At 34.7% G+C, this 24,938-nt stretch overlaps 1 protein-coding gene across 24 annotated transcripts in view; it reads right to left on the bottom strand.

Annotated features, from left to right (window-relative positions):
- Nucleotides 1-24,938, bottom strand: part of PTPRD (protein tyrosine phosphatase receptor type D) — a 1,402,037-nt gene that overhangs the window by 934,483 nt on the left and 442,616 nt on the right. For all 24 annotated transcript variants that reach the window (XR_014576765.1, XR_014576766.1, XR_014576767.1 and 21 more), the window contains one exon: nt 14,959-15,002. The gene's annotated coding sequence lies outside the window, so the exon portion shown is untranslated. The remainder of the gene's footprint in view (nt 1-14,958; nt 15,003-24,938) is intronic.

Below are 24,938 nucleotides of genomic sequence, written 5' to 3'. Positions count from 1 at the left end.
CACTGAGGTTCTTAATGCCTTCTTTACATCTGTCTTTACTAGCCAGACCACTTATCCTCGGAGTCCTCAGCCTCTTGACCTGGAAGTCTGGGACAGGGAGCAGAATAAACCCCCCCACAGTTCAGGTGGAAACAGTTAGATACCTGCTGCTCCACCTGGACTGTCACAAGTCCATGACGCCAGATGGGATCCACCCAAGGGTGCTGAGGGAGTTGGCGGATACAATTGCTGGGCCACTTTCCATCATCTATTGATGGTCACGGTCCTCTGGAGATGTCACAGATGACTGGAGACTTGCTAATGTGATGCCAATCTACAAGGGTTGTAAGGAGGATGTGGGGAACTACAGGCCTGTCAGCCTGACTTTGGTGCCAGGAAAGGTGATGGAACAGGTCATCTTTAATGCAATCATGCAGCATATGCAGGACAACCAGGGGATCAGGCCCAGTCAGCAAGGGTTCATCAAAGGCAAGTCCTGCCTGACCAACCTCATCTCCTTCTATGACTGGGTGACCCGCCTGGTGGATGAGGGAAAGGCTGTTGATGTAGTCTACCTAGACTTCAGCAAGGCCTTTGACACAGTCTCCCATAGTATTCTCCTGGCGAAACTGGCAGCCCATGGCTTGGACAGGTATGCACTTTACTGGGTTAAAAACTGGCTGGATGGCTGGGCCCAGAGAGTAGTGGTGAATGGAGTGAAATCCAGCTGGCAACAGGTCACCAGTGGCGTTCACCAGGGGTCGGTGTTGGGGCCCATCCTCTTTAATATCTTTATTGATGATTTAGATGAGGGAATTGAGTGCATCCTCAGTAAATTTGTAGACAACACCAAGCTGGGGGGAAGTGATGATCTGCAGAGGGACCTGGACAGAATGGGTTGATTGGCAGAGGCCAATAAGATGAGGTTCAATATGGCTAAGTGCTGGGTCCTGCACTTTGGCCACAACAACCCCATGCAGTGCTATACGCTTGGGGCAGAGTGGCTTGAAAGCTGTGCAGAGGAAAAGGATCTGGGGGTGCTGATTGATGCTTGCCTGACCATGAGCTGGCAGTGCACCCAGGTGGCTAAAAAGGCCAACAGCATCCTGGCTTGTATCCGGAATAGAGTAGCCAGCAGGACCAGGGAGGTGACTGTCCCCTTGTATTCTGCTCTGGTGAGGCTGCACCTCGAGTACTCTGTTCAGTTTTGGGCCCCTCACTACAAGAAGGACATCGAGGCCCTGGAACATGTCCAGAGAAGGGCTACAAAGCTTGTTAAGGGCCTAGAACACAAGTCCTATGAGGAGCGGCTGAGGGCACAGGGGTTATTTAAGTCTGGAGAAGAGAAGGCTCAGGGGAGACCATATTGCTCTCTACAACTACCTGAAAGGAAGGTGTGAGAGCTGGGGGTCAGCCTCTTCTCACAGGAAACTAGTGATAAGACTAGAGGGAATGGCCTCAAGTTGCGCCAGGGGAGGTTTAGGTTGGAAATTAGGAGACATCTCATCTCAGAAATTGTAGTCAGACATTGGAATGGGTTGCCCAGGATTGTGATGGAGCCACCATCCCTGGGGGTGTTTAAGGAAAGGTTGGATGTGGTGCTTAGGGACATAGTTTAATGGGTGACATTGGTAGCAGAGGGATGGTTGGACCAGATGATCTTGGAGGTCTTTTCCAACCCTAATGATTCTATGATTCTATGATTCTAAATCAAGGTGAACATTGAAAGTACATCTGAAAATAATACACACAGGGAAATCATGTTTCCCTTATCTTGTTCTGGTAGCAACACTACAATCTAGATCTTGAATAGGTATCTCTGCACTACAGTAGCTTGTCCCGTATGAGCACAAAATAATAAAAGCACTGGTGAATAAAAAAGTGTGATTTCTGCTTCAAAACATGAGTTCAAAAATTAAGGGAAAAATGTAACATATTATCTAGCAGGATATAAACATTGTAAAATCTATACAACCTAAGAGAAATAGAGATTCTAAATGGATTAGTACAGAGTGAAATCCAGTGTGTCATCTCCAAACTACCAAACTACTGACTATTGTTTGAAATACTAACAAAACTCCATATGTATTATATATTTACTGTGAGAACAACTGATTCTGATTGTTTTAGTGTTCACAGCACATAACTTAAGGAACATCATTAGGAGGTAGGTACATCAGCATATTGACAAAACACTAAATTTGATGAAATTAAGATGATGAATCCAAGACCACCTGATGAAACTGAATAGGTACAAGTCTATGAGGTCCAATGATATGTATCGCAGGTTCCTGAGGGAACTGGCTGATGTAGTTGCCAAGCCTCTCTCCATCATATTTGAAAATTCATGGATGGCAGACAAAGTCCTTGGTGACTGGAAAAAAAGGAAACATCACTGCCATTTTATACCCTTTTTTAAAAAGGAGGACCCAGAGAACTATAAACCAGTGAGCCTTACCTCTGTGCCTGGGAAGATCATGGAACAGGTCCTCCTGGAAACAACGACAAGGCACATACAAGGCAGGGAGGTGATCTGAGACATCCAACAAGGCTTCAAGTTCAAGTTATGCCTGACCAATCTGGAGACCTTCTATGATGGAGTAACTGAGTCAGTTGACAAGGGAAGACTGAACAATGTTGTTTACCTGAACTTCTGTAAGGCTTTTGATATGGTCCCACATGATATCCTGATTTCTGAATTGGATAAATATGGATCTGAAGGGTGGACTATTTGATGTATAAGGAATTGGCTAGATGGCCACACCCTGAGAGTTCTGGTCAAGAATTCTATGTCCAGATAGAGGCCAGTGATGAGTGGTGTCCCTCGGGATTCTGGCTTGGGACCAGTACTATTTAATATCTTTATCAGTGACATAAACAGTGGAATTGAGTGCTCCCTCAGCAAGCGTGCAGATGACACCAAGCTGAGTGGTGCAGTTGATTCAACAGAAGGAAGAGATGCCGTCCAAAGGGACCCAGACGAGCTTGAGAAGTGGGCCCATGTGAACCTAGTGAGGTTCAATAAGTCCTTTTGCGAGATCCTGCAGCTGGGTTGGGGCAATCCCAGACAGAAGTCCAGCCTGGGTGAAGAACTTGAGAGCAGACCAGCAGAGAGGGACTTGGGGGTTCTGGGGTTCTGGTGGACGAAACGCTTGACATGAGCCAGCAGTATGCAAAAGGCCAACTGCATTCTGGGCTGCATCAACAGAAGCATGGCCAGCAAGTCAAAGAAGGAGATTGTCTCCCTCTATTCTGCCTTTGTAAGGTCCCAGTTGGACTACTGCAACCAGTTCTGGGGCCCCCAGAATGTGAAAGATGTGGACCTGTTAGGTGAGGTCCAGAGGAGGGCCACAAATTTGATCAGAGGGCTGGAGCTCCTCTCCTATGAAGAAAAGCTAAGAGCTGGTTGATGAGAGCTCTGGGGTAACATCATTGCAGATTTTCAGTACTTAAATGGGGTTTATAACAAAAGATGGAGAGAGACTTTTTACATGGGCAGATATTGATAGGACATGGCAAAAAAAGTTTTTAAACTAAAAGAGGGGAGATTTCAATTAGATATTAAGTGGAAATTCTTACTCAGAGGGTGGTAAGGCACTAGAACAGGTTGCCCACGGAAGTTGTGGATGTCCCATCCCTGGAGGTGTTCAAGGCAAGGCTGAATGGGGCCCTGGCAATCTGATTAGTATGTGGCATCCCAGCCCATGGCAGCAGGGTTGGAACTAGATGGTCTTTAAGGTCCCTCCCAACCTAAGCCTAAGGAAAAATCAGGAAGCTTAAAATGAAAGTAGAGAAAATATTGTAGATTAACAGATTTTTAAGAATTACACATATACCTTTTAAGACAAAACTTGCATACAGATCTTACTGTCTATTCTAGATATTCCAAAAGACTGCTGGGCTACTTGTCTGAACATGTTTTTAACTTTTATAGCAAAAAAATCTTTACTAATTTCTGATAATCACATGCAAACACCGAACAGTCTAAATATTCATTTAAATAAAAGAAAACAAATTTTTAGATCTTAATCTTTGTGGTATAAACTATGCAAACACAAACAGATACATTCTGTCACTTATTTCCTTTGAAAAATATTTATAATTCAAAATGTTTTATTATGAAACTATCAAAAGCTGTTTTTGTTGTTGTTGTTGTTTTGTTTTGTTTTGTTTTGTTTTCCCTAAAAAACTGTGTAATGGCTTGGATAATTGCAAATGGCTCAGATAAATATGCTTTATCCAATGTGCTATCTATTGAAAACCTCAACAGTAAAAAATGAACACTGCATGATGAGCCTTTTTTCTGATATTTCACAATTAATGCAAATATCTGTCCTTAGTGGAAAGTGTTCAGTGTGTTATATTCTCTCTGACATTTAATTCTTCTGTATTATTATCATTAGATCCATTATCTAACAAGGGACAAAATGCTATGTAATGTAATATTACTTTTAACACTCTTTATCCCCAGAAATATTCACATATGTTGTACATTGTTATTCTATGATTTTTTTCTTTATATTCTGGCTGTTTGAAGAAATATCATATTTTATGTCAACCAAAAGATTTTCCTTACTGCTCTGGGAAACCTAATGTTTTAGCTCTTGGGCTTTTGAGTCATTAAGGGAATTTTCATGTTCAGTACCCTGCAACAGACTCAGCCTTGCATAATTCAAAATAACTTCACACCACTTACAGTAAATGGTCCATGCAGGAATGTTTGTTTTTCTTATCCATTCTGTCCCTTCTTTGCTGTTGATTTTTTTTTAAACCATTTTTTCATTTTCTTTCTTCAATTAATAGTAAATGGTAAAGTAACATTATCACAATGAATAATGATCAGGTGATAAAACAATGACAGGTTGTTATAATTTTAAAACTTTTAAAATTTCTGAAAAGTTGAATTTATCTACCACATTTTTCTGTAAATACTTTACTTCCATACTGTCTGCCTAATACTTTCATTCTCAAAAAAAAAAAAAAAAAAAAAAAGTGGGAGAGTCTCTGCAGCCAGACTGGAAGCGGGAGAGTCTTTGCAGCCAGACTGGAAGCTTTGGATCCTGTCTATAATTATAGAATGAATACAGTCCTGAAGAATTGCAAATTTGGAACTCTTGGGAAAGAGTAATAACAAAAACTGTAGCTTGAGTAGTAAGGAAAAAAAAATCCTAAAAAGGCATCCAAAGAGGAAGAAAAGTATGAAATAACTAGGTTGGTCAAAGCAGGAAATGAAAATATAGCAATACACTAAGAATAGGTTAGTGCACCTCAGAATTAACATTATTTATTTATGGAGGGGGACAGGGATATCCGATCTTCAGAAGAAGGTAAAAAAAAAAAAAAAAAGAATCAGGGATTCCTTGGAATTAAAATATGTCAAAACAAACAAACATGAAATCTATTAGTGCTCACTGATGGTATTTCTTATTTCACTGACCAGTTTTGTATCGAATGACAAAAAATAGTGTCATTCAGCAGGCCTTTTCTATATGTAGCCATAAGAGAAAATCGTAAATGAATCTAGTCTGCTGTAAGTTAGTTCTTTAGCCCACTTATCAAATAAATTGCTGTACTTCAGATTTCTTTAAATTTTACTTGGAAATGCATCCAGTTGAAAGAAGCAGAAAAAAGGATTGTGGCCTAGAAACACTCATTGAATGTAGCTTCTAATTAAGAGAACCATGTAATGAAGCAACTCCACTGTCACTTCTATTTTATTTTATTTTATTTTATTTTATTTTATTTTATTTTATTTTATTTTATTTTATTTTATTTTATTTTATTTTATTTTATTTTATTTTATTTTATTTATTTTATTTTATTTTATTTTAGCTTGGATGTCTGTAAGTGGAATGTCTTTTCTGGAATGTAATTTTTGTACACAATTTCTCACTCATATTCAATGAGCTAAATCACAAAACATGTAAGAGAGTGCAAAATTTTCACATTTACAAGTTGCTGTCATTTTAGGAAACTTTGTAGAAAAGCCGCAGAAAAAACTGTAATTTGCATTACAAAAAAATATTAAGTCATTCCTAATTTGTCTCTGAATTTGGCCCTATATCAGTTTTGTACATCTGGATTCCAACATTATTGTTAGAATAAATATCAGAAAAGATTTGCTAGAACATGACTATTGGAAAATAGGAAAAGGAAAAGGAAAAGGAAAAGGAAAAGGAAAAGGAAAAGGAAAAGGAAAAGGAAAAGGAAAAGGAAAAAAAGGAAAAGGAAAAGGAAAAGGAAAAGGAAAAGGAAAAGGAAAAAAAGGAAAAGGAAAAGGAAAAGGAAAAGGAAAAGGAAAAGGAAAAGGAAAAGGAAAAGGAAAAGGAAAAGGAAAAGGAAAAGGAAAGATGAAAATGAGGAAAATGCAGACCAATCTGTGAAATCTATGTTCTAAGTGTGTATGCCCAGAAACATTCTAAAGCAGTCAGAGAAACACCTGGAAAAGCACAGTAGGCACAGTGTGATTTAGGATTGCCTCTCAGGCAGGGGAGTTCATGCTTAATTACACAGTATCTGTTGAAGATATTTCTGTTATGACAGATAAGAGAAATGCTCCAGATTCTGTAAAATTACTCTTTCAGAATGCATCTGGAAAATGTTCATGTTGAAGATGAGTGGTTAACATAAATAATACTGCATGTAGGAAAATGACCAGAAAGAGTTCATTTTCTGATAGATGTTACACATCCTTCTCCTCTCTGCATTCCCTTATCAAGCAGCAAAGGAATAAGGAAGAAACAAAATATGGATTCAATTCTATTCAAGTCACTTTTGCTCCTGACCAATGTTGAACAGTTAAAATATGATGCAAATACCCCAGGAGAAATTCACATTTTCTATTGCATCAGAAATAGTCAAATTTTCTCTTTGACTTAAAGAAAAACATAGACCCAAGATAAAGCAGAATGCCTGTTTCAATACTAATTTCTGTAAAGAAGAGATTTGACTGTGCACATTCCATCGCCTTATCTCTTTTATCTGTATTTCCTAGTGAGCTCTGAGGCAAAATCTCCCTCCTACATTTATTTTTTCAAAGTTTGATCCTCTCTCCTCTCCTCTCCTCTCCTCTCCTCTCCTCTCCTCTCCTCTCCTCTCCTCTCCTCTCCTCTCCTCTCCTCTCCTCTCCTCTCCTCTCCTCTCCTCTCCTCTCCTCTCCTCTCCTCTCCTCTCCTCTCCTCTCCTCTCCTCTCCTCTCCTCTCCTCTCCTCTCCTCTCCTCTCCGTCTCCTCTCCTCTCCTCTCCTCTCCGTCTCCTCGAGTCTCCTCGAGTCTCCTCGAGTCTCCTCTCCTCGAGTCTCCTCTCCTCTCCTCGAGTCTCCTCTCCTCTCCTCGAGTCTCCTCTCCTCTCCTCGAGTCTCCTCTCCTCGAGTCTCCTCTCCTCGAGTCTCCTCTCCTCGAGTCTCCTCTCCTCGAGTCTCCTCTCCTCTCCTCGAGTCTCCTCTCCTCGAGTCTCCTCTCCTCGAGTCTCCTCTCCTCGAGTCTCCTCGAGTCTCCTCTCCTCGAGTCTCCTCGAGTCTCCTCTCCTCGAGTCTCCTCGAGTCTCCTCTCCTCGAGTCTCCTCTCCTCTCCTCGAGTCTCCTCTCCTCGAGTCTCCTCTCCTCGAGTCTCCTCGAGTCTCCTCTCCTCGAGTCTCCTCGAGTCTCCTCTCCTCGAGTCTCCTCGAGTCTCCTCTCCTCGAGTCTCCTCGAGTCTCCTCTCCTCGAGCCTCCTCTCCTCGAGTCTCCTCTCCTCGAGTCTCCCTCTTCTTTTTCTTTTCCTTTTCCTTTTCTTTCTTTTCTATTTTTTTTCTATTTTCTTTTCAATTTCCCTTTCTTTCTCTCTCTTTTTTTTTTCTTTTCTTTCTTTCCCCTCTTAAAAAAATTACAATAGTTTCTAGCTGTCCTGGCATTTATTTCCCCAAAATAAATTCTCAAAGGGTTTTATTTTCCAAAAGCTCTTAAAAATCTGTCCCTAAAAATAAAAGGGGGTGGTGGGGGTGGTGGGTGGTGGTGGGGGAAGTGTTAAATGAAAGACAATATCTGAATAATACTACTCTCCAAGAGAATGCATGGCACACACCAGACACTGTAAAGGTCTTTTAAATGTTGTCTTCTACAAAGTCGAATGTAAACATTATGAGGCCTTTGGTAAATATGTCTACCAGCCTTTTTGTTTGAGAAGACATATAGAACTTTCTACCATTTTGATTATACAATAGACAAAATTTATTATTATTACTATTACTGTTATTATTATTATTATTATTTTTTGTTAAGTAGCCCATCTCTTTTTCTGTAGGATCAGGTTTCAAATCATACATGTAGAAGTGTTTGAAAAATATCTCCCTTACCAATACAAAGCTGGCGAAACAATCTACTTTACTTACTTATAAGTAAACATAACATCATTGAGGTAGAGACAAAAATAATTTGTCTGCCTGATCCACATTGTCAGAACAAGCAGAAAAAATTTGGCAGTGTAGGTAAGTAATATTGTTGTCTATATTGCATAATATAAAATGTTTATGTCTTTGGCAGAGGCAAAATGCCAGTCTGCATGTCTACAATTTATCTACTGATAACTATCACATTAATTTTATGTGATTATTGTTCCAGGTGTAATGTTTGTAATGCCTTTTTTTTAATGACTAAAATAAAAACTGTGATAAAAGTTAGCAAAACTGCTCAGGCCACAAAATAAAAGTGTTATACTATTTTTCTTATTTGCTTCTATGAAGAAAATGTACACCAAGAAAATGGAAGAATTTAAAACAGTACTATTTGAAGAAGAGCAAAAACTATTGCCATACTTTTCTTCATGATAAATTTCTAATTGCTTTCCCTTTACTTTGATACTTTGCCTTTGAGTTCTTCAGGGGAAAAAAAAAAATCCGTGTAATTAATATTATTTTTCTGATGTCCTCATATCCAAAATTCAGAGAGACTTTTATATCATTTCATATCACATTTTATATCATCAATTTTATATATATTTGAATTTTTGGTCCTACCTAGCATTAAGACTGTAAGAAAACATTTGACTAAAACATTCTAAATAATAAAAAAGAAAGGGGGAAAAACTAGGAATCTTTGCTGCAGACAAGACTTACACTTAACAGTAGACATGCATCTGAGGGTATTCCTTCAACTCAAATATGAATCAAATACAAGAGAAGAAAAATATTGTGTCATACTTCATCATTACCTTTTTCTTCATACATTATAAATGAAAATAACATTTACCCTTAGAGGACAATAATTTTATTTTCTGAACTTCCTTCAGAAATTTACCATGAGAATCAACTACGTTGATCTATACAGAACTGCTATTATTTCCATCACACCGTGATGTATATTTATGTTATTTTGTATATGCTATACTGTGAGCAGTCTTATGAAAAAAATCTTTTAACATCTTCAGTATCAAAACAGCATAAGGAAACAAAAAGACCAATCACAAACTGTTTTTTTTTTTTCTTTGTTTGCTTTTTTTTTTTTTCTCTGCAATGCTATGAATTCAATGCAATGTTATAAAAATTGGAAAATGAAAGCAACCTAATAGATGTAGGTTTTACTGCAGAAACTGACCAATGTTTACAACAATTTTAGCAGCATCTGACATATAAGTTTTAGAAGATACCTTTCAGTTGATTTTACTACTACCTTTCAAACAAAACTTTCCAGAGGAAATGAAGAACTGAGTAAATTCACTATTTCAAAAAAGGGTGAGTATCTGGGATTTTTACATGGATATCAGCAGATCATATATAAAAATAAGCTATGTAAGAAATATGTTAACAATGTTGCAGTAGTAAAACCTCATATCCAGAGGGAAAAACCTAGCTGCTATAGGCTTCTTAACATGTTAAGTTCACAAAAAACACCATAATACTAAAACCGTGTGCCTTACATTGCTTGCCATACATTGCAAAGAATTTAGAAACTTGTGCCAATTGGTTAATACACCTGAGGTCTTCTGTTTGTGCTTCTTTAGAGAGGAAAGTTCCTATCAGCAAACTGAAACTTTTACTGAAATTGAAAATTATACTCATTCTAGTCTAGATGACTGGATGGATTCTGATGGTGGAGATCTCCCCAAGAAGAGACTTTTTTTTTCTTTTCACAAAATGTAAATGATTATTTTATTTTTGGTTCAGTTGATTTCCAGTAGTTGATGCAAAAACTGTAAGGTTCTCTGATACAGTTATCTAAGGCACATCACCTTTAGGATTTGTCTTTGGAAGACTAATTAGCCTTTCTTTTGCCATTATAATTAACATAAGTGTTTTTCGTTTGTTTGTTTGTTTGTGTGTGTGTGTGTGTGTGTGTTGGATTAAGTAAAAAAAAAAACACTGAAAATTTTTCAGGACCTTCTCAGATGTAATAGGAATAATGTGTTAAGGTTTTGCTTTTCAGAGTCACTTCAGAATACTCAAGGGGAATGAGATGTGATTTAGTCAAAGACATAGTCGTAAAAAGTTTTCTGAATTTTTTTTTTTTGGGGGGGGGAGGAGCTACGCTAATTTGAACCATATGCTGCATAACCATTGTATGAGACTATAAAATTGCCCTATTTATACCTATCTCATCTTTTGTTCCTATGATATTTAGGTGGGATGTAGATTTGTTTTACTAAAGAGCTAAGAGGTTTTAGCACATTTAAGACTGAACTGTTGTCATTTTCACTTAGAAATATCACTAACATCTTTCTACTAATTTGGTTGTAGTAAATAAAAAGGCTAAGTCTGCTTATTTAAGGAGCATTCAAATAAAATATATATGTATTTTTAAATGTCTTAACAAAATAATAGAAAGCTTTCTGCTGTGTGCAGAGAGACAGAACTGAAAAAAAAAAATCTTTATCTCAAGAGTTCCAAAGAAGCCATTTGCTCAAAAAGCACACTATCTGGACCTCAGTTAAGAACCGAACAGTTGAAGTAGTCTGAAAGAATTTTTCTGGATGTCATATGAATACTATGATGTCAATACATGTATATCAACGACAAAATGTAGGTAATATATAAAAACACTTCAAAGCATAAAAAGCTTTTTTAATTTTTTTAGCTCATTTTAAGATACAGATGCAGAAGCGTGATGACACATCTAATGTCATATTCTTTAGTTAATTAAAATAGATTGTCAACACTTTTTGCTGAGAAATGCAGATTTGTTTACAATGGTTCGTTCAAAAAAAATAGTGTTTTTTTATGTCAAAATAAAAGCATGAACATTTAGGCACTTCTAAAAATTTTGGATTTGTATGAACAATTTTAAAACAAAACAAACAAAAAACCTTTATGTAATAGATTCCCTTCAAGTGTGTTACTTTCATCCATTCATTCACACATTTCCTCCTCTCATTTACTTTGCAAGATTTCCTTCAAGTTTATTTTAACATATATGATCTATTTAAAGCATTGATCTGAAGTTTAACCACACAGAATGATTTTTATTCTGTTTCTTTGTAACAGGTAGTGTTCATAAGGAAAGAGCAACCATCTTCACAATACGTTCTACATTATATAGTGTAGTTTACATATATATACACTCTTTTATATATATATATTCATTTTCTTTCCTTAACTAGGTTATTCCATAATAGTTGATATAACAACTATACCACCTTTGTCCTTTACTTGCAAATAATTAACGTAATTATTCTACCTTGCACCAGAACACTTCTGATGGCTCTTCAGAGGGAAAGAAATAGAAAGGTGAAGATTTTTTTCTAGTCTAATGTTTTTCAGATGTCTAGTTGACTTTGAGCAATGGTAACATATGTGATTATATCAAAACAAAGTAGAACTGAAAACCATTTTCTTTCCTTTTAAATCCACAACATTTTAAAGGCATTTTTGACCTTAATATTTTTAGAGGAGTAGGTTAAAAAAAGGAACCTATTTTATAACAAGGGTGATTAGCCTTTGAATAGAGCAACTATTGGAAACTGTTCAGTGTCTACAGTCTTTGAGGACTGGATCATTTTAAAAGCACAGATAAAATACTTTTTAAATGAAGAAAGTACCTGTTTCCAGACTCCATTTCTTACAAATTTTTCAAAGGCATATATAACATGTCAATGAAATGTATTATATATTAATGGAGATTTCATGGAATTTCATATTTTTCTGATTGATAAAGCAAATATTCAAAGCAGGTGTTAAATGTCAGCCATTTGACAGGACAGAACAGAATTATTATATCAATTAAATTTTGGTATCTCCATTTTCATTTCTCTGGAAAAATATATAGTTTTTATTTTGAAAGGAAGTTCAGCATTATATTTTCTGATATTCTAAACCTGCTCTTTTAGGCATTTTGTCAAAGATAAACCTTTTTTTAAGAGTTTACTTAAAAGCACATTTATTTTGTTATTTTTTTTTCACACCATAAGTGCAATCTAGGATTAACCAAGTGAACTACAATTTCAGAAACATTATCAGATGACTATTGTTGACATAATAGCTTTACTTTGTAATCTGAATTTTGTATAACAGCATGTTTATTCTAATGACAACACTGCTGGTTAGAAATAATAATCTGCAAACTACTGGACTTTTTTTTTTTTTTTTTTTACTCTATGGATTATGATACTATACAAGTGAGACTGTAGCAGCAGGTTTTGTTCAAATATAAACACAGGCACTATTTTTATGATCACTATTTCTGGAGACATTCGTATCCACTGCTCTGGGCACAGTGGAACATTTTGACAAAATAAGACTTTGTTACTGGAAGTACTGCTGTGGGTGCACCTTTGCAGTCCCAGGCACACTCCCCTCAAAGTCCAACCAACACATTTCACAACTCACACACCTATTGCAGAATGAGAGAAGCTAAGAAAAAAAATAAAGATTAATTTATAGGCTACTATGTCATAGTTTTTCATTATCATTAATATGCTTTGTGTATTCATCTTTTATTTTCTGATAAGCATTGTCATTGGGATTAAAGCTTATATCTTTATAACTTGTCATTGTTAAAAGAATGCGAATTAATACAATTTTAGCACATATTTGGTTAAAAGGTATGCATAAGCATACTACTGTACTTTGATATTTGAATCAAAATACTGCTTTAACGACATAACACACACATTTTTCTGTTCAGTTTCCCTTTTTCCATTTAGATTGCCAGAAATGTCTTTTAGCTGTTACTTGCAACAGTTTAAAGTAAATTGTATCCATATAGTCTTCTGTCTGGAAAGGTCTTCATTTAGGTTTATCTTTCTGACTTCTAAATGCTTTGTTCGGATTTTGTTTATGAATGATCTCATGTCTGCAATGTAATAACTGAGAGGAAAGAAAACTGCATTTTCCCTTTTTGGCTTCCTTCTTCCCATTAGAACTTAATATCTTCTTGTCTACTGAAAATATCTTGAGGCATTATCAGGATATGATTGTGAATAGTAAATATCTTCAGAACAAAAAGACATTTGTGAAACAAGTAAAATACCAATTTCTCACTAGGTCTGAAGGCAGCATAGCTTCAAAGCTTAAGGGTTTATGTCAAATGACTCTTAGAGTGCCCTGCAAATTTGACTGGAAGGATAGTGTATTCTCACAAAACACATCAAAGGAAAGGGAAAATGAAACTCATTAATTGAGGTAATAAAGTTTTATGTTCAAGCAGTGAGGTGGCAAAAATTAATACCACTCTGTTGGATGGAAAGGAACTGTGACAACTGAAATGAAATTGAAGATATACCTCAAGTGATTTCAGTGTCTGTAGGAGATTGCTTTTATGTTTGGGGAAAGGAAAAATTAAAGATTCTCTCAGGAGCCAGACACAGATGATCTACTCTCAGTATTACTCATACCTTCAACCATCCTTTGCTGTGCAGTAAAACAAAATTCATTCTCCTAGCTGGAGAACTTGTTTCTTTTAGTACTGGAGTTAGTCTTTGGTGTAAAATCCAAGGCCTAAATTCATAACACCAACAGTAAAATTCCAAGCATGCTCATGTATTCTTTTACAACTGGAGGGTTATAGTAACTTTACTTTTCCATACAAACACACTTTGTGGTATCTTTAACACACAAAAATAAGGATTAGCAGCCAGCATTGTAGCATAACATACCTCTTGGAAATCAGTATTATTTACATTACGGTAACGTTGATATATTTCCCTACCAATGCCATGACAACTTCTTAACATACCAGAGACTTGACATACTACTTTGCTTCTAGCCTGCTTCTAGTATTTAACAGATATTAGCACGTTCATATCTGTCCAGGCTATGAGATTGGGTGATTGGATTCTGGCAGTGTTTTTTAAAAAATACTTCAGTTTAAAAAATACTTCAGTTTCAAAGCTCATTAATTATGATATTTGAAAGAGTGACATGAATTGTGTATTATTTTTATGTCCTCTTCTACAGTTAAAGCAAGCGAGCAGGCAAGTAAACAAACAAAACATTTCCAAATAGTATAGAGAAGGGAGACATTCCTTGTGAAAAAAAAAAAAAAAAAAGAAAAGAAAAAGGTAATATTCAGTGATTAGCAAGTAAGCTAAAAACACAAACACTTTTCTATATGGTCTTTAAATATGGAAGATATACATCAAGAAAAAAACACCAATAAGTGTACTTCACCACTTTTTTGTTTGTTTGTTTGTTTGTTTGTGAGAAGAGTTCATCTTCTTTGGGGATATTTTTCTAGAGGAAAGTTACTTTTCAACCAAACCACCTAAGATGTTTTCCCATTTATACAATTTTAGGAGGTCACGAGAAATATAGATGCTTAAATATTTGATATTAACTTACTAAAAAATTAATATTGATATTTATACATACAGAACAATAATTTTAATTAGGCAAAGCTCCTGCTGAAATCAATGTGAAGCCTGAATAAACATTGTGGGACATAGTAAATAGCACTCAGTGGCAGAGGTTTACTATTTTTAAAATTCATGGATAATGGAGACATTTAAAAATCGAAAATCGAGACACAGTATCCGACTATTATTATAGTAATCATAGTAATAAAAAAAACCTTACTCTTCTCCAAGGCACATCCTGTTGTTGTATCTCAGGACAGAGATCTAAAATAAGAAAAAATATTGTTTGATATTAGTGGCAATTAGAGGAATTGTCAAACACCAGGTTTTTATGCACACAGCGGTTTCTATTTGTTGTTAAGAATAGTCAGAATTAAGACATGAACATTGCAGCATCTATAAAAAACAGAAAGGAAAAAATAGTGAAAAAAATGTGGAAATCCACTTCTGTAAGTCTTTATTTCCTAATTGTATCTGAGTCTGATGTAACCAAATTTTCTTATTTAAAAAAATAATATTTTTAAATATAATTTGCATAATTTAATGTTTATGTGGTCATATGTGAAAGTTTAAAATTATTCACAATTCAATATCTGTACTATTGGTCTCCTTTTCAAAATGTATATCTTTATAATGCCTGAACCATTATGTAGGCTTGCATTGATTTACAGATTTTAATGACATTTAAAGACCAACTCATATAAAAAGGTTATAATGTAAAGTTTTAAAACGCAGTGTTTGCATAAGACAGTCTATCAAATATTATGTTGTCTCTTTATTTATATTCTATTTTATTTTATTTTATTTTATTTTATTTATTTATCTTATTTTTAAATTGGACTCAAAAAATAAGAATTAGATGGTAGTCTATCAATATTAACATCAGTGTTCCTACATCTGAGTTCTTGATGGTGTTGCAATAACATGTATTTTTTGTGTAGAATTTCAACATTCCATTTCAGGACTGCAATAGTTCAGAAGGACGAAATTTTAACCAGACTTGAGAAATGGCACTTTATTCACAAGTGATTTGCCCACGTTACGTTTATATTAAGATCTCTAATGTACGTATCTTAAGATCTTCATGAATTCAGGAGGTGTAAATGTTCAAAAGCTCAGGAACTTCCTAAGACTCTTTCCTGTTGGTACAGGTGTATAAGCACAACTAATGTGAAATCTATCTATATGCAATGCTCGTATAAATATTCCAAATGCTTCTACTCAGAAAAACTTAAGTTTGAAATTGCAGGTCTGCAAGGCCTAAAATTAATTAGAAATATTATTTGGAATCTGAAATCTACCATACCAGTAGATTTTGTTTTAACCATGCAACAGTCAGAAATGTTGAATCTTAAATGTCCAAACAGGGGAACAATGATTGATTCCAGGGAGGATTTTTATTTATTTTATTTTATTTTATTTTTTTTGGGGGTAGAGGAAGAAACTTAAGCAATTTGGCTGTATAAATAATGAATATTTGAAACTGATCTGGGATCAAGATTTTTCAAATGTATTATTGGAAATATTGACAAGTGTTCAGAAAACAAATAAAAGTTGAATAACAGTAAAAATTTCAGTCACGAGTTCCATCAGAAATAACATGGCCAATTCATGATATGGATGACTATACTGCTTATTACTGCTCTATATATGTGCCTGTTGGCATAAACAGTTATTGAAAATTTTAGTCCCTTTGCCAAAAAAAAAAAAAAAAAGGCAAACAAATGAAAAATAGTAACATAAACAGAACCTCCCAAACAAAAATCAACCAAAGAAAAACAAAACAAAACAAAACAAAACAAAAATGCCACAAGACTGTTGCCAGCCTGGCTGGCTGGTTTTTAATACTAATACTCCATCAGGGTTGGAGGGAGACTTATTGTGAGTGGCAACAGTCTACCCCGTGACTCCTCCAACTGTGTTGCAGAAGAGTGCAGGTGTCACAGCAGGGCAGTGGGACGTGAAGGCTCAGACCTGTTACCAGTCAAAACGTCTCAGCAGCATGGAGGTCCTATTAGGAGCTTTACCTTTGGTATGATATTAAATATACAGTAAAGCACCAAGCACCCAGTCTTGAATGTAGGCAAATCATTCACCTCCTGGGGACGGCCCCTCACTCAAGTGTTGTCTGTTTGGCAGCCAAGTGTCGTTTCCTCATGGAGCAGTTACTTATTTTTGTTACTTCTTTCTGCCACTCCTCCTAATCCATTGTTCAAAATACCAAAAAATTTATTATGTTCATTTATCATTTATGATCAGAGATACTGGAAAACGGTCCTTTCAAATAAGTTAGTAACTGGGTTTCAATAATAGTCCTACCTCTACTCTCTCTCTGTCCATTTTCCTAGACTTGTAACCAAATTATGGATTACTCAAGGGGTTAAAGTTTACAAGAATTACAGAAATAAATAGTTCCAGGAACTAACCAGTTATTCCAGTTAGTGTCAGGAACTGAAACAAGACAAAACAAACAAAAATGAACAGAAGTCAAAGCTATCATTTGAGGTTTTGTTGATCATTTATGAAAAACAATGGGTTTCTTGACAACAACTGAGAGACCTATATTTGGTGCATTTTATCTCATAGTTCAAAATTAAAAAGGTGCTGCCATGCCTAGATAAATGTTAAGGACATGAACAGCTATTCTCAGATTTATTATGGAGACATCTTAATCAAGAGCATCTGATCCTTCTTTAGGGACTTGCACTAATGGGATACTTATGGTTCAGCTATTGCAGTTCTGATGATGAGTGTATGAATGTTGCCACCATGGATATAAAGCCATTGACTAAACATTAACTTTATTTATGGAATGGTATTTCTTAATAAAGTTGCAGCTGGAGGCCTTTAAACTAGATTTGACTGTTGTACATTTACTTGTGCCAACTGTGCAGTAACAGTCAGTATTATGAAATATTCACTGTCTGAGGCAAATGGTAATGATATGGAAAGAATCTCTATCAAAATTAAACCACTCTTGAAAATACACTCAATTACTGTCAAAAGGCTTAAAGTGTTTAGCCTTTAACATACGAATATTTGTCTGATAATGATTTATTAGGAATTACAAGCTAAGAAAATGTGGTATTTTAGTTTTTTGATTGCCTTCAAGAATCTTCTTCGCAAAGGCCAGTTAGCTAGGGAATACCTGGTTCCTTGCAAAAAGCTTGTCAATTACAGGCAAATGCACAAAAAGGAAAAATAAGAAGATTCAAAGTAGGGTCAGTAAACTGAAGTCAAATTATTTTGTGTACCAAAATCATTCTACTAGCAGGGAATGAAACAAAAAATTGTAAAAACAGATAAAATACACAGCTTATAAACACAGGTTATAAACACCTACATAATGAAAATAAATAGAAAAGCGTTAAAAGAAAATCAGTAAATAGAAAAGCATTTTCCAAAGCATGGGTGCATAAATACATTATTAATTCACAGTAGAGGGGGAAAAAAAAAAAAAAGAGAGAGAGAGAGAAAGATGCATGCAAAATGCTCTCTTGGGATACCATCCTGAAATCCTCATTGTATCGTGGTTAATCTCAAATCTGTCTAAGTGACTTTTCTTATGTAACCCAGTACACAGGCAATCAGCATTTGATTACTTAAATACTGTCTAGCTGGGCTTTGAATCAGATTGATGAATGAGTCTCTTCTAGTCGCAACATATCTCCAAAATCCTATTCATACTAAATAATAATTTTCAATTACTAGATCTTTGGAAATAAAAAAAATAAATAATAATAATAATAATAGGTTGCATTATCTTTCTCTCCTAAGTACTTATTTTTTAATATAAATATTTAAAATTCAGTCAAATTTTTTTTTATCTTCAGTTTTCTCTCAGAAGTTCAGCACAAAACAAACATAATAAAGGTTTATTATAGGTTTATAAAATACTGTGTGTTCTCCATTTTTACTCCTATAAAATGTTCAAAACATTGAGAAGGCTTGTCAGTATCATGTCTTACCTATATAGGCATAAGAAAAAGCCTAAAACTCACTTAGCCACTTGAGTGAATATTCTCTAGTATAAAATAAACAAAGCAACATAAGCTGCATTCAGTATCCTGCATTCAGTTTCATGTTTTCTAATAGTCTTGAAATTTAGCAAGAGCTTTAACTCTTTTTAACTCAAAGGAATGTTTTAATTCTTTGTCTTCTGCCTCAGAAATACTTAACAGTTGTTCATTGTCTAATTCCAATGTTTCACATTTTTGTCAGGTCCATAAGAATGTTACTAGTATTTTCATTCACTACCTTTGTTAGTATAACTTTCCAGAAATGTAATACTGTTTTGCTATTTCAGCCTCATGTAAGCCTCAGAGTAAGTGGTCCAGAGGAGAAAAAGCCCACTGGGGCATGAGGATTGGACACAAATCACTGAGGTTGTTTACTCTCAGTACAGATTATGAAGACTTTCTTAACTATAAAAAGGCATAAAATTTAATCAACAGCAATTAGTTTAAATCCAGAACAGTTACTTTAAAATAAAATGTACAATTTTACTCTTATACATAAAATGCAATCATTCATTACCATTATACTTATAATGACCTAATGATTATGGTAGTTTTTCACCATATATACACATCATAATACTAAAAGCATATCTTAACATTAGTCTTTCAAAATCATGACTGTGTTACCACCAAAGAGAGAAGTTATATTAATGTGCACTGACAGTGTTGTCAGAATTATGCTCAGATGATTCATATTTGTTCATAAAAGAGCATCAGAACCTCTGACTGAAGTAGGGGGTCAGAATCTGTGTAAGTGGTCTGTATTAGTTTTGGCAGCTGGATTGCACCTGTGAGTGATAAAACAGTAATTGTACCATACACTGACATTAACATGTTACATGTACCGTTACATGGATGGAATATTTGTCTTTGATTCCTGTTTAATTTTAACCAGATAAAATATCTGTGCAAGACATATAAAACAGAAAACTAATACAGGCACATTTGTATAGGTATCATATCTATGCCTTTGTTGCTTGGTGTTTGTTTGTTTTTTTTATGCAGTAGCTTTATTTTGTTTATCCTTTATGTGAACCTATAGTCTTAGGTGCTCTAGTCTTCCCAACAAAGGCACACACAACACACCCAGAGAGCACTGTACATCCACTAAACAAATCCAAACTCTGTGATTGTGTGATTTGTCCTGTGTCCTTCACCATGGTAAACTTACTGATGACTTGTGTTACAGTGATTCAGCCACCTTCCCAATATCACCTCAGGCCTTTTAGCACAACTGTTTTCAAGACTGGATTTCATATAGCCACCTGTCTCAGAGAAGAACCACACAACATCGTAAGTTTCAGTATAGGAATACTGTTACTATCCCCTGGTGCTATATGATGACAGCTAAGCATGTCTGTCTCTTGTTTCAGTCTTTCTGGAAACTGTCTCCAGTGAATACTGAACCCTACCTAACACCTAGAAATTCTTGAGAAATACCACAAGTATGTCAGATGTTTCCATTAGGCACACCAGTGTGTTTATGTGTGTTCTCTCTCTCAAAAAAAAAGCCTTTACTTTCATCCTCCTGTCATCTGTCCCTTTTCTCCAGACAGTCTTAACTGTTTAGGTTTTCTGTCTGCAGCCTATCAGCTTTATTGAAACAGCTATCAAATCAGCTATCAAAAATCTTCATAATTATAAACACAGCTTTTTTTTTTTTTGTAAAAGTGTTGATTTTTTTTTTCTGTTTTTGTGTGTATAAGGTAGCTTATTTAAATCTACTGTTCCATCAATAACCCCAAATAACTTGATATTAACTAGTTCACACGCTTTATTTGTAACACTCTTCACGACGTACAACACATTAAAAAGCTTTCCCCTGTGCACAGTTATCTTTTATGTTTCTAGTTTTAGTGTAATTTCCTTCTGAGGAAGTATCTCAAAAGCAGCATGTCTCAGCTGTCTAAAAGAAATGGAATTTTCTGCCCCATCTCTTGACTGCAAATGCTGTTCTTCCTTCAGAATTGTAGGCTGAAGGTGATGACTTTCAAAGGATGCTTTTTCTGAACCTGAATTTGTCTGGAAATACCATTAACATTTGTGGGGTAGAAAGTTCAGATTGTTTGACACAGCATATATGAAGGACAGGGCGGGACCCTTTGCAGATGAAATAAATATTTTTTTATGTTACTGAATTATGAAAGAAAATCTGTTAATAAACTTTTTACTTGAAAGAGGATGTAGTAAAGAACTGACCAAAACAAAATGTTTGCTTTAACAAATTTGTGAGTGGCAGTATGGGTATCGATGAGGGTACAAATGATATATTAAAACACCCAATACCACCATGTAGCAACATGATGCTGCAAGGAGAAGAATGCTTTCCTATTGTTACTTGCTTTTCAAGTTACAACCTCACTCTTTTTTTTTTTTTTTTTTTTTTTCAAACCACTTTTTAAGAATTGTTGCATTTCTGACCTAGAACATTGGCTTTGAGTTCAAAGGGCCCATTTCTTCAGGGCTTTTGCAGAACACAACTTACAAGATGCAAAAGGACAACTCCGCTGAAGAAAGAACGTTGATGATACTTCCTGATTAGTTCACGTTTTTTCCTGATCCTATAATGTAGTAGACTTTCTTCCAAAAGGGACTTTTTTTTTTTTTTTAAAAAAAAAAAAAGGGAAGTTAAATGTTTTACATATTAGCAAAGTCTGATGATTTACACATTAATGTAGTGCAATACCAGTCTCATTTTCCCCCTCTTCCAGCACTAATAATAGAGGAAAGAGCATGTAAGACAACCCTAGTATTTTGGACACTTTCCAGTTTGGGTAATTGCATTCTGTCTACCAACACTTCTCCTGCAGTTATGATTAGATACAATGTTCTTTTTCACTGTCCTGAGCTCTTGTGCAGTATTGCTGTTCACTGTTTAACAGCTGCCACATTTCACTTGGGAGATGCTTGCATTTCAGTATTTAATGAGATGATCCTTACAACAGGGCCTTCAATTAGCTGCATTGTGACTTTTAAGCTGCAATCTGTAACAGGAAAAATTAGATGCCGTGTGAAGGTAGGATTGCTCAGAAAAAGTTCAGATAGAGTTGATGACTTTTTAGTCAAGCATCCTGTATAATATAAGAATACAGAGAAGTTCTGAAAATCATGATTTCTTTATAACAAAATAACCAGTAGATCAGATAATGATAATCACTCCACCATTCTTTTTATTGTTCCTATAACTTATTTATTTATTTAGCATTCTATGAAAAATAAAACATTTTGTGTAGGGAAGGCTGAGAGTACCCTCAGTCCACAGACATCAACATCTCCTACTTTTGCCCAGATACTGAAAAGCAATCAGATGTATTTTTGAGCCCCTATAATAAATAAATAAATAATAAAATAATTTTAAAAAAAAAAAAAAGGAAGAATAAAAGGACAACATTATCATATGAGTGAATATTTGAATATTCTCTATACAGTTCTGGGTGGAGCGGGAGGGAAGTGTAAGTGTCATGTTGGTATGAAAGAACGACCAGGTGAAAGGTCTCAAGAATTTGAAAGAGAGTTCAGAGTTCAGGGCTGAAGAAGATACTGGTCTGCATGAGCTGGGAAGATATATAAACAAAGACATATAAAAGTTATATAAATATTTTTCTATAAAGATATAGAAAAAACAGGGTTTAAAAAGTACCTTTATCCTTATTACTTAGAGTCCAGCTACTTGTATTTTCTTAGTAGGGTGGGTTTTTGTTTGTTTGTTGTGTTGTTTTTTTTTTTTTTAATTTCTTTGCTTAGCTCTCCAAACTCATATATGGGGAAACTAAGGCAAGCACTCAGAGACTCAGATTTCAGTATTCAACTTTCAAATTCTACCGCTGAAAACTCATATAATGTGGGCATATTAAATGCCAAGTGGTAAAAGACTGAGCAAGACTCCAGTCCTTGCAATAAAAATAAAACACAAATGGTCAATATTCATTCCAAGATCTCTGTGCTTGGACAACTCTGGAAAAAATATTTCTAGAATATTGTTGTTTCTCAAGCACTCAGTATACGCTCTAAAAATATCTGCAGCGGAAGCAAGCTACAAAAGTAACCGTGAGTTATTTATGATGTCAGCAAATGATATAAAATCATAGAATCGTTAAGGTTGCAAAAAACCTTCAAGAGATCTGGTCCAACTGTCACCCTACTACCAATGTCATGATGTAGCAAATGGTTATAATACAGAAAATCCCAACAAGATATGGATTTTGAGGTACCTACACAAATTACGTAGCAATATAAGGAAGGAACAGGTGTGATTATTCTTCACATAGAAGCATGACTATCTATATTCACACCTCTTTTTAATTTTAATCAGCTACTTAGCAAGGTGCCACTCTTTCCACTTTGTTTATTTTCCTTAGCTCTAGAAAAAGGAATTATGGGATACTAACTATGTAAACACGCAGATATACGGAATGGACATTTTGTGGAGTAGCTGAATATACATAATTTCTGAGTTTATCCATTTCACCATGACTACCTTGGATCTTCATGATCACCATGTAATAAAATCACATGTAATAAAATCACTTTACTTGTCATACAATGCTAACCACTATCTCCGAATTAAAATATCTTTAGAGACGAATTAAATTTTGTATTTTTTTTCTTTTCTTACCAAGAAAAATACAAAATTGTATGTGATACAGCAAAATGCATACCAAAAAAAAACCAAAAACACCAGTCTCCTCTGTATTCCTGTGTGATATGGGTACTCTTGCATTCAAATTTTATTTCATAATATGTTCCATAAGGTTGAAATCTTCTATTTCTTTTTACTAATCTCTTTACCTTTCAGCATGCTTTGTTAGACCACTGAATCATGACAAATGATTCTTTACATATTAGGGTACTCAGTTCACACAGGTGAACTAACAAATTAAATGTAATATGAAATGATGAGACTTCAAATATTAGGGACAGTCCTTTTGATGTGGTAAAGAATCCATAACTAGAGAAAGATTTGCCCTTTAATTAAAACATTATCACACTGGCAATGCTGAATGAAATGCCATTTTGAGGAATGCAGTGAAATAATATTAAAACTACAAAAAGCTATCACATTTTTTTTTGTCCTGAAACAGCCATATTTCATTACACAGCACTGAAGGTTAGAAAGCAATCAAATGTGTTTTGCCATCCCTGTCTCAGGCTATGGTAATTATTAATCTGAGGGTTTCTCTCTCTCTCATTCTCTCTTTCCTTCTCACAATTTTTTAACTGTGCTTACCCAAGAGGAAAATGAACCACAGTACTTATCAGCACAATGCATACATTGGTGATACTGAAGGCAACTGACCATAACTGGAGCCATAGGTTAGCTGCAAATCCATTAGCGATAATAATAATAACAACAACAATAATAATAATAATAATAAAACATGCAAATCTAGGCTACAGCTGAGTGATAACTGTAGGAAAGTCACAAAACATGACAATATAATTTGCATGAATATTGGATCAGAAAGACTGTCAAAAGGCCAGCTAACAGAGGTGAAGAGTTATCCAAAAGGGGTCTGAAAAAAAGAATTGAAATTTTAAAGAATTCATTCACATTCAGTTTTCAAAAAATACTTTTTTAATTAAAAGAAAAATGATTGTGCCATGAAAGATAACTACTAAAAGATTATTAAAATGCAATAATAGTAATAATAATAATAATAATAATAATAGACATAAGATCTTAAGTTTTGATGTGGAACAATGACTTTAGGCTGAAAAGATATAAACATTTTAGATTAATGACTGCAAGTAGAACTTTAATTTTAAAATAACATATATATATATATTTAAATTTGATTTGTTAAAAATTAAATGTTTTTTTAAAAATTTGACAAACTCTCTCATCTGGTAAAAAAAAAATAAAAAATAAGTGAGTGGTAATTAAATTTGAAAACATTCACCTAGCAGACAATCATGTTTCCAGTTGGTCTTTATCTATAAAATTATTAAATATTATTAATTAAATTACATACATATTAATTAATAATATATATAAAGACCTACTTTTATTTTATTTTTTTTTTAAAATAAATGCATGTTTGTGTTTTTTATTGAGTCTTCATTTTATCAGAAGAACGTTCTCAAATCATTATATCCTAACAGCAATACAACCAGTTTTACTGGGAATGAAAACTTAAGCTTATTCACGACTTCATTGCAGGATCTACTGTAAATTCCTGAA

This window comes from Anser anser (assembly GCF_964211835.1).
Source record: "Anser anser genome assembly, chromosome: Z".
Lineage (NCBI taxonomy): Eukaryota > Metazoa > Chordata > Aves > Anseriformes > Anatidae > Anser > Anser anser.
The sequence above is the reverse complement of the archived record's forward strand: the minus strand, read 5'-3'. Positions and strand labels throughout refer to the sequence as shown.